We start from the raw sequence: 20,198 nt of genomic DNA, 5'->3' as shown, positions 1-20,198 counted from the left end.
CTGGGTGGACATCATCGGTTGTTTGACTTTGTCGCAATTTCTTGGTTATGAATTTGAATCAACTTAGATGATAGAAAAGGAGCCTAGAAAACCTGAAAGAAATGCTTCTTAATATAGCACTGAATTTTCACATCACCTTCTGCCTTTCTTTCATGGCCACGCACACTCCTACAGTGACACAGGCTTTGTCATTAGAGGACTTTGGAGGGAGGAAAGATGGAAAGCCATGGTACCCACATGGGAATAACAGCATCCAGGGCTGGGTGCCTGCTTCCAAGCTTGCTCCCATGGCTTATTCATATACATTTGATATTTTTACTAATAATAAATTAGTTTGTAGGAAATTATGGAAAGTATAGAAAATGCCAAAAGTCAATACCACACCTCTTCTCCCGTGAGAAATAAGAACCGAGTCTTTCTCAGTGTGACATGGATTTGAAGTTATGTTCAGGATTGAGGGTCCCTAAGGACACCTGTCACAAAACTCTTTGTTCTACCTGTACACAGGTGTGTATTTCCTATGAGGTTTTCTTGCCACATGTTAGAGGCACATCATAAGGAATCCCACTATACAAGATACTGGAAACTAGTTAGCTGCTCCCTTCCAAAGGCCTGCATTGACTCCTGTCAGCAACATATTAATTGCATTGCTTAGAAAAACACAGACAGGATGTAGCTAAAGTCTTTGCTTTTATGTGTCTCCTTTCAACCAGTGAGGTGATTTTGCCCTTAGATGTTCAGCAGGGTCTGGAGACATTTTGGTTTGTCACATCTGGGTGAAGAGATGCCCATGGTATTTAGTGAGTAGATAGGGAGGGTGTGTCAGGTCATGCTCAGGTGCCCAGCCCGGCCCCATAAACATAGCAGAAAATTACATTACAGAGCCCCAGGTCAACACTGTGAACCGTTCATTTTACGGTCATCATTATCTCTTTTCCTTGTTTGATTTCTCCCCCATCCAAGTAATAATTACACCGATTATCAGCACTTTTCATAAATCTTACTACCATGCTACTATTTCCCCACATTATTATTCTTCAAAATGTGATGCTTAACACAGCAGGAACGTCTAGCGCATGATATAAATGCTCCTCACTTACGATTGTGAGCGCCACTTCTTCAGCATCATAAGTAATATTGAAGTGAACACTCCTGTTTTTGTTTCTCGGATACTTGTCTTTAGATGGCTTCCAAGAGCTACAATTGTTGATCCAAATAAAATGAGCACCTCCTCTTCTTGCTCCATAACTTTCTCAGGGAAGCCGGGCAGCATGCTCGAGGACCCCAAGGCCTGCTCTCACATGTACCTTGCTGAGTTGAAGGCTGAGATGCTGACCTCGACATTGTATCATATAGCCTGGGTGTGATCTAGAGTCTTTGACCTGAAGTCTCCCAGCTGACAGATGTAAAGCAGCCAACTCAGGCACCATGTCCATCTTGTCCTAATAAACACATCGTGACCACTTAGTCTACAAAGTGATTTCTTCAAGGCATGTGGCTGTGAAGATAGAGCAAGTGTGGGGCTTGCCACATTTCCCTGTTCTGTGAGCCGAAACACATTACCTCATTGTCACTAAAATGATCACACTGCCACCACATGATGCAAACACACATGTAAGCACACACATTTTAGACAGTTAAGAGATTAGGCCCCCAGACTTACTCCACAAACTTACTTCCTCGCCTGCCCCTTTCCAGCAGATGGTGCTGTTTTTCCAGTGTTTAAACTTACTACGCTGCAAATGAAAACTGTTGATTGATCGTGCAGGGCTGCTCAAGGGTCTTTAATGAAGTCTACTTTGCACTTTGCTAGAATTGAAATTGCTCACAGGCCCCAAATCTAATCTGAAAATGAGACGGCGTACCTCAAACATAAAACCAGTCTGCTCAAAATTGATGAAAACAATGTGTTTGAAAAGTACTGAGGGCAAACGAATGATGAATCACCTCCCCACAGCAATGATGGATTAAATTTAACTTATTTCCTAGTGACTTAACTTATTTCCTAGCAACATAGGAGAAAAATGGTTTTGGGACACTGTGAAACTCTGAGATGGGAGTTGAACAGGGCAGTTACAGAAGAGCGTGAGTCATGGTACAGGTTTCGTATTGCTCTTATGGCCGATGCCCACCCTGAATGCTCCTAGGTCATGAATTAAATGGCTGGGTGTTAGAGGTTACTCATTTTGCCAAATAATTTGCCTATTGGATAGAAGAAGGTATAAGATCTCCTTTTGGACAGTAGGAACGGAGATAAATTCTTATTGTCAACATGGGTTACAAGTCCTCTTTAACACAGTTGGGACTCAGAAGGACTCTTTTCTTCATTGAGGAAGTGGTTACAATGAGGAAAGTAGGCCAGTCTAACCTTCCCGAGAACAGTGTCAGTCTGGGTGAGGATTCAATTTCAATAAGGTACCTTGTCTTCTATTCATGACCAGGGAAGAAAAGGGTCCGCTTAGAAAAGGAAAAGAACAAGTCCAGACAAACAGAAAACAGACCACCCTTAAAATTCAGCCCACAGTCTGCACATCCCAAACACCAGTCGGCAACACACAGAGAAAATCCATCCAAGTTTCAGAAGAGCAAACACAGTACGTAGGCTACTGGCAGTTGGCTGCTAAGGAAATGAACTATAGTAATTTCTACTCCACCTTTGTAATTCAACATAGGAGTTGTTATATATTAGTCAAGGAAGTGAACATATATTACAAATTATGTAAGGAAGGCATGCCCAAGTCCAAAGTGCGACAAAACAGTATTCCAAATTATTTCTAAACGTTTCTGGATCAAACTAATTATGGACTATTTTTATATAACCTGGTGACACTAAATATATGAGCCCCTTTTGTGTCACACACATACCTATAATTGTATATAGACTTTTTTAAAAAATCACAAAAGGTAGAATTCCACCCCCCCCAACCCAAGTACTGGCATTTGAATAGAGAAAGGGTGAGAAGGGGTAACATTCTCTTTGAGATCTGTTGACATCTCAAAAACAAGTCACAATTTACGTATGCTAACTGACTGATGCTTCCAGGAAAAGCAGAGGTCACTAATTTTTCTCAACCTCTACCCCAGTTTTGGCTGTTAACACTAGAACTTAAACAAATCGAACCATTCGTAACCCAGCAGACTCTGCCTTTAGATACCTAACTTGCTCTTCTCTGCATGAGCTCCGTCTGATGGATTTTCTTGTTTTGTTTTGCTTTGTTTTCTTCATTAAAGTACATCTCATCTGGTGACCAGTTTTACTCCTGGGGATGTTTAGGGTAGACATGTTGAAACTAATTTTTTAAAGCTGTCCATGACCTTATAGATTTGAGATCATAAATGTTCACGTTGCAAAATACATCAGCTAAGTCTTACAGTCAGAGAAAACTTATGCTGACAGTGGATCCCTTGTTAGGCAATGGATTCAATCACAAAATTTCCAGCTTAAAGGTGAAAATGAACCATTTCTAAGGGGACTCCATTGCCAGTCATGTGAAAGTTGGTGTGAGAAATCTCCATGACTGCCACAGTTGAGGGGTTCAGTTATGTTTGTCAGGGTATTATACCATAGTTTATTGTCAGCATATGGAAATGCTTTCCCATTTATCATTCCTTTTATCTGAGAACTCACTGCACTTGGTTCTCTTTTCAAGGGAAGCCGAGGGAACCAGAGGAAAAAAAACTATTTTATGGATAAGCTTGAGAGAGTGCATCTCCCTACAGGTTTGTAGATAATCGAATTTCCTTTCAAATGATCACACTCTGTATATAGGAGATAAAAATACATCAAACCATGATAAGACACAGCAAGATGTTAGTTCAGTGATATGAGCAAATGCTAGTCACAGAGTCACCTAAGAAATGGTAAAGAAATTTAAACATCACAGGCACACTTAAAGACATTCTTGCCATCCTAGTCATTAGTAAGAAAAGTAACTTAATTAGTTAGAAAATTAAGTTTTCTCATAGGGAGAAAGTAGAAAGTAAGCATACTCTACACACTTTCTTGGACATCCTGTTTCCAGTAGGATTCTTTCTTTCTTTCTTTCTTTCTTTCTTTCTTTCTTTCTTTCTTTCTTTCTTTCTTTCTTTCTCTCTCTCTCTCTCTCTCTCTTTCTTTCTTTCTTTCTTTCTTTCCCTTCCTTCCTTCTTGCCTTCCTTCTTGCTTACTTTCTCTTTTTAGAGCTCTCTGCTATTTACAAGGTCTCTTTGAACATTGTTCTGTATTCTTGAAGTTTGTCTATTAGGTCTTGGCACTGTGTGGGGTGTCCCATTTCCTACAAAGGAGAGAGTTGGCAAAGTCACAGCCACCTGTCCTGCCAGTGGTGTGATTTATGAGAAAACTAAACGGCAGGAATGATCAACTTGGGTCTCTTTCCCTGTTTGATATTGCCATTTCTCAATGGCTCAGGCCGTTTCCTGCCCATGTTCCACTTTGATGCAACTTTCTCGTGTTTCCCCAGTGAAGTTTCTAACCTTCCTTACAGATGCTATTTCTAATCTCTCTCTCTCTCTCTCTCTCTCTCTCTCTCTCTCTCTCTCTCTCTAACTATATATATATACATATATAGTAAATGTATATATAAATATATATACATTTACCATATATATGTAAAATATATATATATATTTACTATATATAAGCAAAATTAGGAGTACTCTTGAAACATTTCTTATTTCTAAATGAATGCATGTCCTTCTTGGGAGCAGAGGCTAGTTCGGAAACTGATTCTTTCAGGCTATCTAGGTAGTAGGAGAAAGTGGAAAGACACGAGCCTGGACCTGGGATGGAGTGCTGTCTCTGGGTATGTATCTAAGTATGGGACATCGTTAAGACTTTCCTTTCCAAAGTCACATGGGAAGTATCATTAGGATATGTGGAAACTGGAGCTCTGTGACATTAACAATGTTGCTTGGCTTGCATGTCCTCTCTGTTTATCTGTGACTGGAGGCTGAGTATTTTGATTGAGTTCTAAGAAAAACCTATGATGAACATGAACTGTGGATGATAGTTATTTCCCCACTGGAGAAATGAGCCAATTCAAGACAGAGTAGAATATATTAAAGGCAGGCTTATTCCCAAGGACATAGGTCAGGGAAGTCGCCATGGGGAAATGGAGAAGGAGCGCAAAGAGAGAGAAAGGGGACAAGCTTGGAGAGAGAAGAGAAGGAGAAGGGAGAGAGAGGGAGAGAGCACAATATCTGGATCATATAGAGAGGAGCCTCTGAGGGAAAGGCATCCCAGCTCCTGGGCTGGAAAACTCAGGGTTTGGGAGCCAGGGTATGCCAGGTAGGAACTGAGGTATGCCAGAGAGATCTGGAGGCCAGGTTTGCTTTGGTATGTAAAATATGCATTTTAGTCCCTTGTCCCAGAGTCTGAAACCAAACAATGAGTAATATGATAAAAACCTGGAGGCATGAAGAAACATGTTCTTAGGGAGATGTGGGAAAGCAAGCAGGTATGTACATAGGAGGGGTGGTGGGCAGTCAGGCAACCTCTTGCTCTTCATGTCTCAGAACTTGCCCCGATTCTCAAGTCACCTCTTGAGGAAACAACTTTGAATGTGTTTCTGTTGCTTGGGTTCAGTCTGTCTCTAAGAAAAGCCTTGGCCTCTGTTCTGACACAGAATGACATCTGATGCGTGATGAGAGCTGCTATGATTTCCAGCCTGCCAGCCAACCATAGCTTTTTCCATGGTCCAGGAAAGGGCTCAGCACACTTCAGGATAAAGTAGAGTCCACACTCTCATGTTCTTTCAAGCCACCCTAATGAATGCTGGAAAGCTTCTCTCAGTTTACCTAGTGGCTGATTTCAAACATTCTCTTAGCGCTGTTTTCCCCACAACAATTATCTAGAGGTGATGCAATCTGAGAACCCTGGTAGAAGCCAGAAACTCTGGTAGACCCATGCCCAGTGTATGCATAGTTTTATCCTATCTGACTAAACTCATGATAAGGCATAATTTATAACTTAAGTAAGTGAGATATTAACTATATAAAAAGTAGTCTATGATCACATATGCTAATAATAAAAATTAGTTAAAGCTTAGGAATATTTATTTCTGGAATTTCCTATTTAATCTCTTCAGATTACAGTTGCCAGCAGGAAACGTTAGTCACAGGAAGCAAAGTCACAGGCATGCGAACTACCACATGATTCTTCCACACAGCTATTCAGGTCTTTGGAGCCAAAGTCACTTAAACTCAGTGGTGGGATGCTTTTCTAGTATCTTTGAGGTCCTAGGTTCAACCCCATAGACATACACACCCTACACACACCAAAAACGAACATACATATTTTTTATCTATTCTATCTTCTCTCATTCATTTGTTCATTCATTTGTTCATTCATTCACATTCACTGCAGTGCTAGGAGCTAAACTGAGGACATTGTGTGTTAGGCAAGTATGGACATGAATTTACACCCCTAATGCTATTTTGCACATCTGAATCTTAGCATTGACATCATAGTATTTTAGTATTAAAGCTTACAAATAATTAAATTCATCCTCTCTGTTAAGGACAGAGATGAGTATTACACAGCTTCATTAATGTTCTATTAAGGAGGTGTTATGATGTAAATTGTTGGGTTCTTAAATAGTAGTTGTTGTCCTAGAACCTGCTGGTGTGACTCTGTGTGCTTGTAACTCCAAATGATCTACATGCACATACCTTCAATCTCAAGTTACAGCCTCACACTCTTCCAGTGAAGGCAAGGACAATTTCTAAGAAATCTACTCAAGACAAGAAAAAGCCTTTCCAGACTGTTTTGCTGAGATGTGGGCTTGAAAAAGGAAGAAAAGCAGAGGAAAGTGGTTGAGGGGAAAAGATGAACAGTGCACTCTTGTTTGCTAAATGTACTCATTCAAGGGTGTAAGTGCAGGCAAGTTCAAACACAGAGGGTCTGACACTGATATCATGCAAGGCACACATTGCTTAGAAGAGCCAAACATTGTCTTCTCCAACGTGATTTTTTGGTTTTGAAAATGATGGGACTTTCACTCTTACCTTTGTGAGTTAAGAATCACAATAATCAATGACACTTTGGACAGTTTTCAAACTTGGTAGATTCTCACGATACATAGGTTTCTGGCATTATGGGGTAGTCCCTATAGTAAGTGCCTTTACATGTAACAGTCTGAAATTTTAGGCATAAGTTGAAATATATGAGCTGCATTTAGAGAAAACACCAAAGCAAATGTGAAAGCCTTCCTGTTTTCTGAGTGCATTTTAGTAACAATAATCAAACATGCAAACGGAAAGTACATTTAACAGCAGTGTACTCAGAATGCTTTTCAAGGGAGAAATCTCCATAATTAAGATGTCTGAATCACTTCTGAAATGTGAGCTTTGGGTGGCTAAAACTGGTTAGAGACAAGATCCACCAAGCTCAAAAAACGGGGCAGGAAAAGAGTTAAGTTTGAAGAAAACATTTCATATGAAATAGAGGGATTGATCACTGTCTCTGATTTTTGTTCTCTGCACCATTATTCTTTTGAAGCATAGAAGAATGATGAGGAAAAATTGGAAAAATGAGCTTCCTAGAGAAATAGTCTTCTCTCTAGATGACAGCTTTTTAAATATTTCACCCATAATGTTTGTATTGGTAGGAAACTTTAAGGTCAAGGTTTCATAATCAGTCTTAAAGTTTGCTACCAGAGATGTGTATTGCAGGAATAATAAGCATGTGGCTAAAGTTCTCTTCAGCTCAGTTCCAGGGAATCACATAACCATACAAGTGAATTCTTTGATTTATTTAATTCTTCTTTTTCTAAATACTAACCAGGCCTGAGCCTCCTTGGCTTCTACAATCAGAGAAGATGGGTACATCAGTATGATATGACTATAGATTTACCTCACTTTATTAACATGCAGATGCCAATGGTATGTACCTTGGTTGCCCTAAACTACACGTTGGGGGTACTTTGTGAATGTCCCATCCTTCTTTGAATGTGAATATCAATATGTGCTGAGCCTCAGACAGACTCAAGAATGATAAGAAAGAGCATAGCTCTTAAGTCTCCCTGAACATTTATGACGGTATAGAAGGAGAATGGGAGAGTTTGGCAGAAAGAATTACCATCTGGTAATTTTTAGATATAGGTCTGGATAAAATAGATGAACTCAAGGTTGTAACCACTGGTTGCTTTAACTCCCTTCCCATCCTATAATGAGGGCTAACCCTCTTTCAGAAACCACTGTTGTTGTTGTTGTTGTTTTTGGACTAGCTGTGAAGGATGTAAACTGAAAGGGAATGAGAAAGAGCTTGTATACACATATTGTAATTCCTTCTAGCTCTGCCCGCTACTCTGTTTGCCCTTCTGAAGATTTTATTAAGTATCTCTGTCTCAGTGCTCTAGTCCCTGTAGCAGTCATTGGAAATACCTCATATTTCCTGACTGTGTTGAGCTTACAGACTCACAGTGTAGACAGAGAGATAACGCATTAATACCCTTGAATGTGTAATAAAAAGTCTAGGTAAAATGTTCTAAGTAAAGGAAAGAAGGTTGCAGAAAGTTCACACAAGGTCTGTGAACTAGACAGATTCAAAAATTTAAAAGGCAGATGTGAAGAGAAAAAAAATCAAAAGATCAGTAGATCGGTCATAAAGATCAGTACAAATGTCCTGTAGAAGGAAGTAGCATGATCCTCGAAGAATCCAAGTTGATCTGATTGAGACAGAAGCCAGGAGTACAGGGCCTTATGGTTGCTCATCTTGTTTGAACAGAACTACATGTTGCCTCTGCTGGTGCCAGAAGATGGTTGTATCACACTGGGGGCATAGAGAGTAGTAATAGTATTATACATAATACCATGGGAAAGATAAGAAGATCATTTAACAGAGTATACTCTGAGGAGCCCTAAGTAGCTAAGACATACCTTAGTTTAGATAGATAACAGAAAAGATATCAAGAAGTAGATGGATTTTTAGATAAATTTCAGAGGTCAGATAAAGATGTGTTTACCTTGACATGTGAGGTACAAAGGGGAAAGTGATTTGGTAAAGAACTGATTTATCTATAACCATCAGGGTGAGTATGACTGCAGGTAGTGAGACAGACAAAGCTAGAAGAGACAGGTTTGGTGGCATCATTCTACTCTAACAACACTGGCCAATCTTTTGAGGCATTAGGATGGATATACTTACTAGAGAGTTGGATGTAGGGCATGGAAACACACAAGAGATGGATTTGATGATCATTGGTTTACATATAGGACCTGAATTGTTGGTGTAAGTGAGTGCAGCTACCACTAAAGTGAAGGATAATCATAGAAGAGGGGCTGTGACTAGATGGGGACTTATTATTCTATTTAATGATTGTTCTAGGAACATGGTTTGGTGTCTTAAAAAGGTAAGAAGAAATCCAAGAGGTTCTAGAAAATAGAACCCTAGAGAAGGAAGCATTCAGAAGGGAAAGGGAAAGGTTAGTGACATAAGATTCAGGCTAAATGTTGTCTGTGAAGGCTGGAGGAGTCAGTCAGGAAGGCTTGAGGGGAGAGAAAGACAAGGCAGAGAGAGAGAGAGAGAGAGAGAGAGAGAGAGAGAGAGAGAGAGAGAGAGACCAAGAGTTGTCAAGAATTTCTGAAGTTCTCTTACAAAGCAAAAGGTAGAAAGAAGGTGTTATGGTTTGAATTTGGTTTGTCCTCAGTGAAACAAGGCTCAACTCCTCCATAAGGCAGTAATGAGATGTGGGACAGAGTGGGAGATGTTTGGATTGAAGGAATGGAGGAGGCCTATTAAATGTACTCAAGGGAATGCGTTAGCTGACCTAGAAGCACACCCCACTCCTTCACTTATGAGAGCATATACCCTCTTCCCCTTCAGCTCTCCACCATGCACTGAAGAAGCATCTGGACTTTATTTGAGGCCAAGCAGATACAAAGCCCTGATCTTACACCTCATGGCCTCCAGAACTACGAACCACAGGGAACCTGTTTTTTTCTTTATGTTATCCACGTTTGTCAACTTTCTTTTATAGCCATAGAAATTAGATTTGACCAGGGTAGGAGCAGAAAAGGCGTGTCCCTCAGAATTGACTTTCCTTTTAATAGTTTTATTTGATATTGAATGAAGTTAGAGACTAAGCACTGAAGAAAAGAACTAGAGTTAAGAAAGAATTAGATACGGAGGAGAAAAAGAAAGGCATGATTCATAGCCCTCTATTCCTGAGCAGAATGAAAGGGTAGATAACTCAGGGATAGGACTAGACTTGGAGAGAAAAGACAGCAGAGTCAGGCTGAGGCAGGATTTAGTGTGGTAGTGGAAAGCTAAGAAAATTACCCACATGGGTACTGTAATCTGTGAATTAGAAGCATAGTGCTCATCACTATGACCTGACCTAGACTTACTTTACATATGTGTACCAAGCCCAAGACATTGTCTGAATTCAATCTACCAGCAAGTAGTAGTTAGTGTAGGGCAGTGGTTCTCAACCTTGGGTCTTCACCCCTTTGGAGATGAATGGACCCTTTCACAGGGGTCACCTATGACCATAGGAAATACAGATATTTACAATTCACAACAGTTGCAAAATCACAGTTATGAGAAAGTAATGAAAATAAATTTATGGTGGGGGTCATCACAACATGAAGAACTGTATTGAAGGGCTGCAACATTAGGAAGGTTGAGAATCAATGGTATAGTGTAAATGACTGAGCTCACTTCCGGTTTTTAAAAAATCTACCAGTTCCTGAGCTTGAAAATCCACCAATGCCTAGGCTCAGGGCTTGAAACCCCACTAATCCCTCTGGAAAACTCTGCTCCCAAGAAATGCTATATAAAGCCTGCCTCCTGTTCACTTCTTTGCTGCTTCTTCCCTGAGGAGAGGCAGCTGCTCTCAATAAATATGTTGTATAGGCTTTTTTGTGCAGTATGACTGTGGCATTCCTTAGCTGCAGGCTGCCAGGATACTTTTCTCTTGAGAGCTGCAACACTTGCATTGTGGAAACCCTTCCCTTTAGAGCTGTAACACCTACAGTTAATTGGTCTGTGTCTTCTCTTGGGAAAATCTATTATTTTCTTCTCACTTTGATACAAAAATTTAGTAATTAGTACCTGGGAGCAATGTAAGTGGCCACACTCCTCAGGATACATTTTAATATAGTTAGTGTCACAACCCAGAGAAATAGTTTTCATAGAAAGTGTTGTATTGGGAAGAAGGAAAAAATGGGTCACAGCTCAAAAAAAATCCTGTTTGGTGATAAATCTAGCCCAGTCTGATGATATCCCAAGAGAGTTCTTCATCTAGCCCCCAAGCTATAAAACCTGACAGTCAGAACTCCACAGCCCCTGAATAGAAAGGAAAGCTAGGATAGCCGCATATTCATTCAATTCAGGGGAGCATGAGCAGATGTGAGCAGAGAAACACACAGGCTTGGGAAGCAGTGAGACTCCCAATCCCAGGTGTTCCTGGAGTAAGCTACTTAGCATTTTCAACCTTATTTTCTCATCATGAAATGTGAATAGAATCAGAGCTCTAAGAGTTGGGTAGATTAAAAAATATACTCCATAAGATACATTTTACACACATAGCACCTTCCAGAAATACATTCATTATCACACCAATTATAGTAGCGAGTTAGGGCTATTTTTACAGATCAGTTTTCTCAACTTTTTGCCCTACAATGGGAACTTCATAATTCCTACTCCATAAACTTGGAAGACGTGAACAAGAATGGTTAGCTGTCCGTACTATTGTGTTTCCTTGCCATCAAACTGAAAGGTTTCTTTTGCCCCTATATCTCTAAAGAGGTGGTAGACAGTTGAAGCACGGTTATGGGGAATTGAACTTCAGAATTTTGATGGTTTATATATGCTTAGTCCAAGGAGTAGCCCTATTAGAGGGTATGACCCTATTGAAGTAGGTGTAGCCTTGTTGGAGTAGGTGTGTCACTGTGGTAATGGGCTTTAAGACTTTTGTACTAGTTGCCTGGGAGCCAATATTCCAAGAGCAGCCTTTAGATGAAGATGTAGAACTCTCAGCTCTGCCTGTACCATGCCTGCCTGGATCCTGCCATATTCCCACCTTGATGATATTGGACTGAACCTCTGAACCTATAAGCTAGCCTTAATCAAATGTTGTCCTTTATACGACTTGTCTTGGTCATGGTGTCTGTTCACAGCAGTAAAACCATAACTAAGATAAGAGTACACTGGAGTTTGTTTTTAGGCCTTTGATTGGATGATGTGGGGCAAGTGGACCTGTGCTACCAGACAGAACTTGTAAGATAGAAACAGATTTAAAAGTCCCAGTAAATCTATAATTGAGAACAGTTGGCGTTAGAATCAGCTCCTGGCCAGACTTACTGTTCTGGAACACGTGACCATGACACGCCACTAAGAGGATCATTACAACCAGTCACATAGCATGAAAACCTAGAGTTTTTTATGCTAATGAGGTATCTAGCTAGACTCCAAGTGTTTAGCCAATGAGTTTCCTGGACATCCCATCCTGCAAAAGGTATGTACTCTGGCTCACTTTGAGTAAGAGGTATGTATTTTTATCCACCATGAATAAAACAGGTTGGACAAGCAAGGACCATCTCTTGTATAAAGGATGGCTTCTGGGGGAGGGCTTTGTCAAAAAGAATCATGCCTAGATCTCCTGTAGAAGGAGAATCTCCTCTTGTAGATCTCTTCCAGCCCCTCTGTACTTCTGGCAATCGCTCAGAGCTAAGCCTGATTCTGCCCCATACTGGGCTCTTCATGGTCCAAAAGGGACATCTGGGCACACAGGAGTTTGAGAACCACAGGATTTGTCCCAGATCTCACTGTTTCTCCCTTAGAAGAACACGGACTGTGATCCCTATCTTAGACTGTATTTTGAATGGCCTGTCCACAGCTTAGCACCTTAGCAGTAAAGAAGAAATGCAGCCTAATGTCCCTGCTATTTGCCTTCTCTGAGCTACATGTCGGTGGTCCAGCAGCCCAGCATCGAGGCAGGAACACAGACTGACAGAATGATATGCGCAGGGCATGAGGAAAGAAAAGGTATATGCATGTCACTGCTACAAATAAAGGAAGAGCACACTGCAGTGGCAAGTCCTTGAAGAATAGCTTACTTGATTGATTTTGTGGTACTGTAGCAGAATATCTAGATAAGGTAGGTTATAGAGAACAAAGAATTCTTTCCTATAATTCTGGCAGCTACGGAGTCCTAAGTCAAGTGATTATTTGGTAAGAACCTTTATACTACACAATCTGTCCTCAGAGACACAGGGACACATGTAAGAAGAGAGGGAAGAGCTGGAGAGGTAGCTCGGTGGTAAAGAGCACTAGATGCTCTTTCAGGGGACCTGGGTTCAGTTTCAGCTGCCCACATAGCAGCTCATACCTGTCTGTAACTCCATCCTCGAGGAGCCAACACCCTCACATAGACATATATGCAGATAAAACACTGAAGCACGTCAACTAAGGATAAATAAAAAATTTAAATAAAAGAGAAAAGGGAAAAAGTTTAGTTTTCACATCAAAAGTCACTCTTACATTAACTGACCCACTACTGCAGTAGTGACATTAACCTATTTCCAAGGACAGATTTAGCCACTTCCTGAAGGTTCTTCCTCTCCTTACTGCTGACTGATTCAAGGATCCAACATATTAATACTGATACCCATGTTCAAATCACAGTGAGAATTGAAGTGGAGATTTCTGATTACTTTGGGAACTCGATTATATCATATGCTGGAGCAGACAGGTGAATGGATGTTTTGCAGAAGCAGACATGTGAGAGGATGCATGATGTTTAGAAAGAATATAAATACGACCGCACAGACAGTAGGAGGAAGCCCTAGCATTGGTTTACTTGCTCTGCCTCGTTTGTGTTCATTGACTGCTCTTGTATTGGTTGGCCTTACAATGAATTGCTGATCTTCACTTGTTGTGACTTTGTAGAGAGTAACTTGTCAAAGACTTCTCATGATATTCCAGCAGCTTCTTTCCACATTTGAAGACTCAGGCCAATTGGCAGAGCCTTGGGGTTTCTTCTGGATGGACCAGTTGTTGCTGATTCATGAGTGGTGATTGCTGAGTTGACTGAACTGCCATTACTGATTCATGTTGGTATATTGCTAGAGCCTGGACTGCTGACACCAAAGACTGGGATAGCCCCAAAGAACTATTTCTAAATAGGTCAACAACCCTGTTTCCTACTAATCTTTCTTTTCTACCACAGTTGAAGCATTTAAGAACTATTATTAAAGGAGGTTGTGAAAAGTGTAAGCCTACGGAGAATGGGGACAATCCTTTCCGAGCCCTTTTTCCTCAGACCCAAGCTGCTCCTCAACCACATTATCCATCTTATGCTGGCTTCCGTGGAAACTGTGGACTGCAGTAATCTGTAGATTGCTGTCTGTAAGCAGGTGAGAGCCGGTCAAGACACGGCCTGTGCTTGGACAGTAGAAAAGGAGGGCGGGCTGAGAGTTTTTGAGAGGCGGGAGAAATAGGAGAGTGAGGAGGAAGGAAGGAAGATGGAGAAAGAGAAAGATGATCCAAATGATTCACATGGCTTTAAATAGCCACAGGTAGCTATGAGTATCTTATAAGGAATAGATAATTACAAGATAATTTGTCTTATCTAGGTGGACAGTGATTATTATATCAATATCAACTGGCTCAAAGTTTATTGTGTGGACATTTTGTGGGATAAGAATTTATTGATATAAATCTGATTGATAAATTACAAGCCTCTAGAGTTTTGATTTTACCTGGTTACAGGGATGTGTGACTGCTAACCACAGAGTATGGATGTCTGGGAATGTGAGCAGAATCCATACACGAGAACCACAGGAAGGGTTGTCACTACACGGGGCTAGCCATGATTGCTAGGGCCAGAGAGTCGCCGGCATTAGGGTGGGATGGTGTCTCTTTTTTTCCACTACAGTAATATCTTCCCTTCATCCAACCATGATTACAATGACTGCTACTTCTTTCTCTATGTTGTGTAACAGTTTCCTCCAAGAGTGAAACAGTACCACCCATAAGGAAACTCCTCGAGCAAGAAGGTAAACAACTCAAGATAGCTTCCAGAAGTCCCTGAAACTGACCGATTCACTAATCCTCTCCTTAGCAGAGTAAGCAATAAAAGCTGAAGGGTCTCTCTCAGACTGAAGAAAGCTGAGCTGCAAAGATGGCTCTCAAATAGAAGTGGAGCTGCCAAGAAGACCCAGACAAGCTGACCTTCAAAACTCCGAGACTGAACCAGCTGTCTCGAAGAAGAAACCAGCTGGGAAACCTGGAAGAGTTTTAGATCAACTTTTCACTTGTTGGAAGGACATGCTCCAACTTGTTGAGCTGCAAGCAGGCTGTGCAGTGTATGCAAGATCCAAGCTTTGTAAGCTGTCATCTGGGCTGGGATGAGACCAGGTGATGCATTACACCTGTCTTTGAGTCATTTCCTCTCCTGTGAGTAATCCCTCAAACAATTCATGTAAAGAACCCCAATAAAATTCCTTGGTTCACCACTTTGGTGGTATCTATACTTTGGTCTGTCATGGTTTCCCTCTCTGGGGTTGGTGGATGAGGGTGTCGCATCTCCTCAGGATATGTTTTGTCCTATAACTCTCTCCCACCCTACAGTCTCACCTATCGTGGAAATGCCCATTCCTGTGAGGACTTCCCCGATGCTCCAGGCAGTTTGTCTCTTCTGTAGGCTCACATTACTTTTGGGCTTTGAATATATTTCCGTTGTAATACTTTCTGGATTGGATTTAATTAGAATGTTAATTACTTTTCCTCCCTCATCAGATTTTAAGTGTCTAAGCAGCGAAGGACCCATACACATTTGGTACCACATTAGTAATACTCTGGTGCTAGAGTGTCATGTTGTTTAATAAATGTGGAAGTAAAGAATGGATGCTGGAGATGCTGTAAAGGACAGGGCTGAATGCATAATTACTTAGTGTGTCTGTCTCGTCTGTCTCTTTGAAAAGAAGCTGGTTACACTTTATAGATGGCCTACAAAAATACCCTGGCACATGCCTACTGAACCTGGGTGACATTATCTATTGCCTTGTTCCTTCAGTTATCCAGGTGTGTCCTTATGTATCTGGGTCACCAGGCCACAAGAATTCTGACAAAAATAGCTATATCTAATAATATATGTGATTCCATGAATAGTTACATATTTAAGTATGTGTTCTGGTTAGAATGTAAGCAGAATCTTATTTGTGTTTATAACACTCAAAACAAGAAGGAAAGCCCTCACAGGAGCTTTGATTGGGTAGTAGAAATTACACAAAATGAAAGTAGAGATAGGGGGCTGATACTGAAAATGAATGGTTTAATCAAGAATAGGGCTTGGAATGAGAAGAGGAGGTGGGAGATGGTTAGTTAGTAAACAGAAACCAATTTTACACACACACACACACACACACACACACACACACACACACACACACAAGCCTTATGGAGACATACTGTTTTGGAAGCTAAAAAAATACCTTTAAAAAATCTAACTTTTAAAAAAGGGAGTTTAAAACAGATACCCTGCACAATGGACAATACTTCTACCTGAAATCATGACTTATTAAATGAAAATCTCATGGCCAAGCATGGCATACTTTCCTAGGTCAGGAAGGCCCCCAAAGTAGCCCAAAACAGCATAGACAATTGCTATTGTTCTTGGTTGCTCACAATAATTAGATGGTAAGACCTATTGTTGAAGACAATTTGGTTTGTAGGACATAGAGAAATTATCCTAGAACTAACCTAGAAACTTCTTTCCTGATGGCTAACTTTCATGGTACTAAATAATACATGGCGCTCCTGGGGAAGAAAACTCACCACAGATTTATCCACAGATATATCCTGTATGGTACAGATCGATCTGTCAGTTAATATGAGCCTATTGGTATAATAGTAGTATTGCAGTTATGTGGAAAACCAACTGCTTTCTAATTGGGTTTTGGGCTTGTCCCATATTATGTCTAATATGATAAATTTTGGCTAAAGCTCATGGCTCTGGAGGCATAGGGCCTAGGGAAGACGCTGTTCATGTTGTCAAAGTGCCTTCTAAATACTTATACTCAAAGATTAATACTGTCCCCAACTTCTTCAGAGAAGCTTGTTTCTGCAGTGAGTAGCAGTGTAGAGACTCAGGACTGTTGAGTGCTCAGTCCTAAACAGAACGTTTATATCCACTACCACCTCAAAGGCTCAGGGAACACAGCTGAAGATGGGGCAGAGAGAGCCCAAGAATGGGGTAAGCGCCGTGAGATGCTATCTTCTGTCCATAATATGGTCGTTGTACGTCTGAGCTCATAGCAGCTATGTGACAAGCAGAAGATCAAAACAGTCAACACTCCAGGATGGATGAGAGACGGTTCTAACATGAGCTGAGGACGGATGAGCCACTGATAGCTTCTGTGTGTTGGCGGGAGTCATTTTTGCTTTGGGTATGTGGCTATTGGTAGGTTTCCCATGCTCCAGGGGAGGGCCCCACATTCATGGACGTAAGGCAGCACTAACTGGGCCCAGTTGATTATAAAAAGGAAAACAGGGGAATAAGAGGGGGAATAGCAGATGAAGGTGGCAAAGGGAATTTGGGGCAAGTAAGGAGGGATTTGGGTTGGATATGACAAAGATATGTTGTCTCAAATCATCAAAGAATAATTTTTATAAGAGTGTCTGATTGCTATGCTGTTTATTCAGACAATGACCACATGACTACTATATGGCCATATTTCGTAAGGCTTCACAGCTTAGGAGAAGGACTGTGTGTGACCCAGTTGCCAAAAGAACAAAAGGTCTGTGTCTGTGAATTCACACCCTTTCCTCCCTCCTGTGCTTTCTGATAAAGTCAAAGACTTACAGCTTTTATCTCAGCAACATGACTCACACAGGCAACAAAATGCAGCAGGGGTCGCTTTCCTGGGGGTGAGGGTGAGGGTACGGGTGAGAATGAGGGGTGACTGTTTTGTGAAAGTACCTTTCTAATTTGCAGGTTTAGCCTCTAAGATTTTTAAACCAACTGCATGACAGCAATGTACTGAATAAGTTCGGTAAAAGAGATAAATGAAATAATGAACAAAGAATGCTGGCCCTTTAGTGTAAACTTTGTCTTAAAAATACACTTTTATATATATATATATATATATATATATATATATATATATATATATATATATATATATATATATGAAAAGACATGTGAAGACATAGAAGTCACAGAATTTTCCCTGAAGCAGGAGAACCATCTTCCATTTTTAGAAACATTGGCTGAGGATGGGGTCCTGTCTTTTCAACATTCTTGAGGGGTATTCAATATGAATTGGTGGGGAAGGCAAACCCCAGTTGGCAAGACAGTGATGTATTCAGTGACTACACACGAGTTAGCAGGGGACACTCATGAGTGCCGAGAGTGATCTGATGCATAACAGCCCTCTCAATGAGACATGGGTGAACTGACAGCTATGTAAAGGTAAAAACCCTGTTTATGGGGTAATCTGGTGACTTTTATTTTAAATTGGTTTCTTCTAGGCCATGCATTGTTTTAAACACAGAATTCATATTACAACTCACTAGAATCAGCTCTTTTCTCAAAAAAAAAACCTCAAAAAACAAAAAACAAAAACTGCCCCCATGGTTGTATTTGGACCAGAACCCTGTGTTGGAGCTCAGCTGACTTCAAGCTTTGGCACAGGAGAGGGGAATTCAATAACCTTTCTCTGTTATTATTCATCTCTGCTCAGCCCTTCCAGATCTCAGCTATCTGGATCACACAAAGAGCACATGGCTGTTCACTGCCTTTTAATCTTCCCTGTCTTCTAAGCATGGAGAAGCAAGCTCGGCCTGCTCCTTAAACCTTGCTTTCCCCATTTACGCTCACATGATGGAAAACATGTCTAGAAGCAGTTCCTCAGTATGGATGGGCGTGGTATGTTCGATGCATTAGCACAACTCCAGCACACAGTGAGGAGTGGGGAGGCAGCAGCTTCTCGCAGCTGTGCATTGCAAAATGAGTCTTGGAAGTATGTGGTTAAATTAGTATGTGTTCATACATGCAGATAGTTGAAGTGAAATTGTCATTTGAGGAGATGATGTTCTTCTCCCAAGCCATAGAACTACCTAGTAATAGGCATGAGAAACCCCTTTTCAAACTGCTGTCCGGGGGACATAGAGGCTCCCCGAAACAATATAGATTATGCCTGTTGCCCTCAGTTGCCTCCCAGAAGCTGAGGGTAAGTCGGTATTGTTGAAGACACTACACACTTTGAACAAAACAGGGCTCAGAGGAATCAAGCTGGATGTTAGCAACAGCCTTGCTATTGTAACTCTGTGTACTGGAAGAGAAAGTATTTAACAGTCCTACCCAGCTGTGACACCTATGGATCCCAACAGCAATCAGCATAGCAAGGTATTTCCAACAATGAAATAGGGGTATGCATGTCTTGGCAGTAACCAACAATCTAAATGGGGATAAGACCTGATGAATTGGATGGAAATCATGATTTAAAATATACCCAGTCACTTGTGGCTAGCAACAGCTAGTCAAAATACAGGTCACAACTGACTCTGGAGTACCCAGCACGAACTGATACATCTGGAGCACGGCCCTTAACTTCTAAAGCTCTGGAAGAGTTGAAGACTGAGAAGACCAGAAAGTCTGCTATGAGATTGTTTCCTCTTGATGTGAAAGGGAAGCTCTGCCCATAAAATTTTAATAATATGAATGCCTATTCAAGACCCAAGCAATGACAATACCAGTTGGCAAGCCAATGCAGATGGGAGAAATCACACAGGGCCCATCCCTTCATGAAGAACTAAAGGCAATTACAAACTGCTAAGAAAGGCAGAAATATCCTTCCACAGAGATGAGAACTCTAAATCTCAATGGTTTCCAGTGCCAAGTATTTGGACCTAAAAATATACAAACAACACTAGGCAGACTCAGCAGGTTATATTTATGCATTTATTTGCATATTAAAGAATAAGAGGCCATGAATTCTATGGGGGGTGAGGAGCGAATGGGAGGGGTTGGATTGAAAGGAAGGGGAACTGATGTGATTATATTTTATCATGAATACAAAAGAAACAAAGAACACGATACTATCAGGGAGGCTTAACAATAATAAATAGAAACTATCAAGTAGATAAAGAAACAAAGAAACTATTAAAGTAGGTCAAGGTTTTTCTGTAATTCAGAGTAGCTGAGACTACAAAAGGCTTCTATCCAACATGTGTAAAACATGTTAGCACTCCA

General features: G+C 40.9%; 1 protein-coding gene and 1 long non-coding RNA gene across 3 annotated transcripts in view; one reads left to right on the top strand and one right to left on the bottom strand.

Annotated features, from left to right (window-relative positions):
• Positions 1-20,198, bottom strand: part of Trpm3 (transient receptor potential cation channel, subfamily M, member 3) — an 884,432-nt gene that overhangs the window by 348,435 nt on the left and 515,799 nt on the right. The gene's annotated exons all lie outside the window — the stretch shown is intronic.
• Positions 14,172-15,471, top strand: LOC134483978 (uncharacterized). Its single transcript, XR_010061222.1, has 2 exons — positions 14,172-14,358; positions 14,947-15,471. It is a non-coding gene; the product is annotated as an uncharacterized LOC134483978 (long non-coding RNA).

This window comes from Rattus norvegicus, chromosome 1, assembly GCF_036323735.1.
Source record: "Rattus norvegicus strain BN/NHsdMcwi chromosome 1, GRCr8, whole genome shotgun sequence".
Classification (NCBI taxonomy): domain Eukaryota; kingdom Metazoa; phylum Chordata; class Mammalia; order Rodentia; family Muridae; genus Rattus; species Rattus norvegicus.
The sequence above is the reverse complement of the archived record's forward strand: the minus strand, read 5'-3'. Positions and strand labels throughout refer to the sequence as shown.